Below are 6,000 nucleotides of genomic sequence, written 5' to 3' on the forward strand. Positions count from 1 at the left end.
CCGACTGACACGTGTCGGTGGGGTCAGGTCTCGTCGGATGCATCATTGAGGTGGCACCGATTTGGATGGGGCCCAGTCACAGGAAAGAGAGTTCACGGAGAATCAAAAACAACCATGTGTGCCGAGTCAGAACACAGATATGTCGAGGGGCCAAATTTCCTGATACGACCAGCGCATTAAGGGGTGGATTCTCCACCATCAAATCTGCAAGAATCTAGGGTCGGCGCTATCTCGCCATGGAGGAACTACACAGATTTTACAATAGCGAGTTAGCGCTCGAAAGACACATGTCCTCGCATTTTGGTTTTCAACGTGGCAATTAGATGACGGCCAGTGGTTAGGTGATAAGGTGGCGCAATTAGTTTGATGAAGGCGGTCAACCACGGAAGGACTCTCCAGGTGGCAAAACAAAGGATTACAATTGGCCCGTTTGGTCCAGTCGGCATATAAGAGATTGGGTTGGCTAATAGGCCAGTTTGATTCATGAACCAAGATGCAGAGGCGATCGACGTATCTTGCGATCTAATCTTCATGATCATTTCGGACCTACTAGGAATGAATGCAGGACATAAGGACACTCCACCCATCCGGTCAATCCATCTACCATGTCAGGGAATGTTGTGGCGCCGTTTCTATCTTCTCCAGGTTCTTCTCAGAAGAAATGAGATTTCTCGGTATGCAAACCAGGATTTCAATCCAGATCCCCGATTCAATTCTCAAGGCAGGAAGTTAATGCCAGTAGGTAAGAAGTGAATGTAACGCATAAATCTTCAGTTGTGCCTGATCTATAAAGGCAATTTTGTGATCTGTTCTAGAGGTCGATTCTTCCTGATTTTCTCTGCTACTGCTTGCAGACTTACAGTGTAAAACCCCCTTTATCTCTGAGCCATGTAATAGCCTGTGTCATCTCTTTCGGCCATTAGTGTGAATGTGCATCACTTTGCCTCCCATTGGTGTATTGTTGAGATCAACAATCTGCATACTGTATCTATCTTTGGCCTATCGAATAATACATAAGTGAAATCTCCTTTTCCTAGTGTCATTCGGTTGGTTTCTTTTGATCTGTATGCGATTACTGATCGATATAAGTCTGGATGTGTATGACTTTTGTATGTTGTTCTGGTTTTGTAGTATATATATGGGCAGGAATGAATCTGAACACTCTGTCTTGGTGCATCACCACCTTTGATTAGACTAGGTAGATTTGCTTTGACACTCTCTTTCTCCCTTTCCCTTCTAAGAATAGATAGGTGTGCCCTGATAGTAAGAGGAAGCCGGCCTCCTCCGGAGACTCAACCTTGTAGTTCAAGTCCCACAGCTTGGAGGTTGTTTCCATGTTTCACTAGGTTGTCCTTGCGCATAGGCCTTGGACAAGGGTGCAAACCTATGTGACAATAGTTTTTGGCACGCCCGGTGGGATACCTATATTAGAAGATTTCATGTCTACTGGTGTCAAAAGAAGAAAGAGTTTATGAGATTAATGCTGAAGAAGTAGTGCTGGCTTCAGTATTCAAGCCTTCAAGAGGCTGATTCATCAAGTACTTGGCGACTCTGAGCATCAACAAATCTGGTTTCAGGCCAAAGTTGCATAAATTCATGTCCAGAGCTGAAACAAGGGCATCTTCTAGAGGTAATTTTCAATATCAAGAACTCTCACTTTCAAGTCCTACAAGAAGGAGGGCTAGAGCTTCATTATTACCAGTTAGAGGTAGAGTAACAATCAACATACCTATGAGATCTGTCTCTACTCCTCCTACTGTTTGAACTCAGCCTAGATTGCCATCAACACTCATCAATAGAACACTTGTTTATATGGCACAACCAAGAGTTCATCCTTTTGCCACCTTTAATGGTGGAAGTCCTCTGTTGTTAGCCCAAAGACATGATATACTAGTAGCTGCACTAAAAAGCATACCTGATTTTACTGGTGAAACTTCTATTTCCCCCCTAGGGCATATCCAAGAGGTAGTGAATGTCTGCAATATTCATGGTATTACGGAGGATGATGTTGCTGTCAGACTTCTAGCCTCATCTTTAAAAGGAAAAGCATTACAGTGGTATAGAGGCTTAACTCATGGTTCCATAACTGATTGGGATGGACTAGGAGCAGGATTATGCAAACATTTTGAGGATAAGAGTGACCATTTGTCACTATTAGAGCAGCTGACTACAATAAAAAGAGCCCCCCATGAATGTATGACTGATTTTAATTACAGATTCCAAAAGACATGGGATAGAATACCTACTATAGTGAAACCTACCCCTGGTAATGCTTTCTTGCATTACCTTAGAGCTTTTAACAGTGATATTGCCACTACAATCCAAACTATGGGAGGAGATATATTACCTAATGCTTATGAGATAGCCATAAAAGCTAAGAACATTCTAATACAAAGAGGAAAGTTGGCCCCAAGGCCTCCCATGCCTTTCTTTCCTGATGTTCCCAACCACCAACTAGCAATAGCCCCTCTCCCTACAATCTCTACATCACAAGCCCTTACTCCAGTTCCCCAAGCTTCCACATCCTCAAACGGAATAGATGAACTCAAGGAAATGCTCCAAGGTCTAGTATTGAATGCAGATAAAAGAGAAAAGACCCTAGATAAAAAATTACAAGAGTAGGGGAGGGAGTTGAAGGACCAAGGGAAGAGACTAGAGGATAATTTTCTTGTAATACAAAAGATGAGTAACAAGGTGGTGGCCTTAGAAAGACAGCAGGCTCAAGGTGGCAAGCCTCCCCAATTGCAATATCAGGCTCCAAGTGGTGGTAGGCCTCCTAATCAGTGGAATAGCTCTTTTGATTAGAATAGGCAGAATAGTCATGCTTCTACTTCAAGCTCAAATCAGAATAGAGCTATAGTCCCTCAAAATAACTTGGCCCAAGACCAAGATTTTTGTCCCTCATGCAACTATTCCTATACCTACTGCCTATGTCAGAAAGTAGAATCTTATTTGGCCCTAACTGTCTAGGAGTCCAGATTAAAGCAATCACACAAAGAAGATCATCCCAAGGAGACCTCATGTGTTCAAAGGCAGGGTGATTGCTCTTTTATGAATCACCAAATGGAGGAACATTGTAATGTAAACCAGGACTCCGTTGCTCATAACACAAGAAGCAAGAAGAGAGCTATGGAACATGTTGCTCCTCCTTCTCCTAAGCAGGCCTCAACTTCAAGTGTTATACCTAACACACAAACAACAAAAGAGCAGATGAACACTTCACAACAGCGAAAGCAAGGCACAAGAAATGAGGATGCAAGTGATCCTTTTGTTGCCCCATATCAACCTCTTATAAGTGCAGCCCCCAAAATTTCTACCAAAATTCCTAGTGCACCATTGAGTGTGGTAGAGAAAATTAAGAAGACCAATGTAAACATTTCCATGTGGGATGCTGTTGTTACCATACCAATGCAGAGGAAGATGCTGCAGCAAGAATTGGAAAGGATTGAGCCCAAAGATTAGTCATCTACCATGGAGAGTGCCACCAGTTTAGTACAACCAGTGGGAGATGTGGAGGCAAATAAAAAGGTTAGACCTCCTCCATTTTATGTTTCTCTGATCATAGGGGGCAAATTAGTCCATAATTGCATGATAGATTCAGCGGCTAGCAGCTTAGTAATGCCTAGGTGTGTTGCTGATGCTTTAGGGATGAAATATGAGCCCATTGTTAGGGATGTGTTACAACTAGATGGGAGTACTGTCAAAACTTTAGGCATCCTTAGAAGTGTGGAAATGGCCCTACATGCATGCCCTGGTTGTACTGTGATTCAAGACATATCTGTGGCTAAGGTTAAGCCCTATTTTGCCATCTGTCTTTCGAGAGACTTCACTGCTCAAATTGGTGGATTCATATCTGCTAATTGGTCTTACATGTCATTTAAGACCAGATATGGGGCCAATGCTTCAATAAGAGCAGAACCTCAAGCCCTTCACCACACTGAATCCTACACTCCCAACTTCATCAATATGAATTGCCCTATCCTAGAGGTGAATGAAAATAACGTAGTAAATGAGCCTGTCACTTCCATAGTAGGGATTCCTGATTTCTTCTTGGATGAGTGGGCAAATACATGTCAGTTTGAACCTATGTCGGAAACCCTTGAGACAGGCCTTAGTACATATTGCATAATAGAAAAGGAGGTTCAAGTTCCTGACCTTGTTAGGACTAATGACGACATAAATGGAGTATGGAGAATGTACTTTGATGGCTCAAGGAATAAAAATGGATCAGGGGCTGGTGTTATGTTGATCTCTCCTACACAAATAAGATACTACTTCTCCTTTAGGTTCCAATTCAGTTGTACCAATAATGTGGCTGAGTATGAATCCTTGATCCAAGGTCTCCTACTTGCCCAAAAGAGGGGAATTCGAGCCTTGAAAGTATATGGAGACAGTGAGTTGGTAGTTAACAAAGTGAGAAATCAGAATATCACCAAAAATGGCCTGCTCAAGTCTTATAAACATAGAGTCTGGGATTTTCTCGAAGGTTTCAATGCATTTAACATTCAGAGCATTCCTAGGAAAGAAAATAAACATGCTGATAGACTTGCAGTAGTGGGTGCATCTTATGATGTGCCAGGGAATCTTGAGGAAGAAAAGAAACAAAAAATAAGGGTAGTGGTGAGGCCTACTGTTCCTGATAATAATACTCACTGGCAAGTGTTCGAGTCTGATGAGCAAATTGTGAGCTTCTTGCAGAATGAAGCAGAATTTTCAGAGAGAAGTCAGCTGAGACTACAAGATCAATATGGTGATCAGATCATTCATCTCAGTTCCAACAAGCTACCCAAGGGTCTCATTACCTTGGAGGGTGTCTTTAATCTTGATGATCAAACAAGAGGCAAAGGGATGAATCTAGTTGCAGAAAAGGATGAACATGCCCTAGTTACTATTGCTGATGGAAGATCTCTTAACATGAGAAAGGTATGTTCTAAAACTAAGCAAGAAGATTTCATTCATCTATGTCAAGAATTTAGTGATGTATTTTCTTGGACATATGATGATTTAAAAGGGTTTGAACCTAGTTTGTTTCAGCATACCATAGATTTAGTTGATAGGGTCAAACCAGTAAGGAAAAAACAGAGGCCAGTGAATCCCAAGATTGAACCTTTAATGAGGAAAGAACTATCCAAACTGATTGAGGCTAACATAATTTTCCCTATCAAACACTCATCATGGGTAGCTAACCTTGTCCCTGTGAGGAAGAAGAATGGAGAAATCAGATTGTGTGTGGGCTTTAGGGATCTCAATCAGGCTTCCCTTAAAGATTACCATCCTCTCCCTTCTATAGAGCAAATTCTGTCCAAGGTCAGTGGGTCAAGGAGATTCTCTTTTCTTGATGGGTTTTTAGGTTATAACCAAGTGCTGGTTAAAGAGTCTGATAGATACAAGACAAAATTTACTACTAAATGGGGCACCTATGCTTATTGCAAAATGCCATTTGGATTAACAAATGTAGGTGCCACATTCCAAAAGGCAATGGAGGTAGCTTTCAGAAGATTAATTGGCAAGTTTGTCTTGGTATACCTTGATGATATAACTGTGTATTCCAAGAATGTGGAGGATCACCGTGATCATTTGAGACAGGTATTTCTAAGATGTAGAGAGTTTGGGGTATCTCTCAACCCAGCCAAATGTGTCTTTGCTACAAACCAGGGAAAACTATTGGGACACATTGTATCTAAGGATGGATTGACCATTGATCCAGAAAGGACAAAAGCAATACTTGCCCTTCCTCTCCCTAAACACAAGAAAGGGCTACAAAGTTTCCTTGGTAGGATAAATTTTGTAAGAAGGTTTATTCCTAATCTTGCCACCATGGTGAAACCCCTTACAGCCATGCTCAAGAAAGATATGGTCTTCTCATGGACCAAGAAGGGGAAGGAGAGTTTTGAAAAGATCAAGGCAGCCATAGCATCGGCCCCTACCCTCATGAACCCAAAAATTTTGAAAGATTTCATCCTCTACACTTTAGGTGGTGAGTCAAGTATCTCTGCTGTC

This window comes from Cupressus sempervirens, chromosome 11, assembly GCF_028749045.1.
Source record: "Cupressus sempervirens isolate cs-2001-9-10 chromosome 11, ASM2874904v1, whole genome shotgun sequence".
Classification (NCBI taxonomy): Eukaryota; Viridiplantae; Streptophyta; class Pinopsida; order Cupressales; family Cupressaceae; genus Cupressus; species Cupressus sempervirens.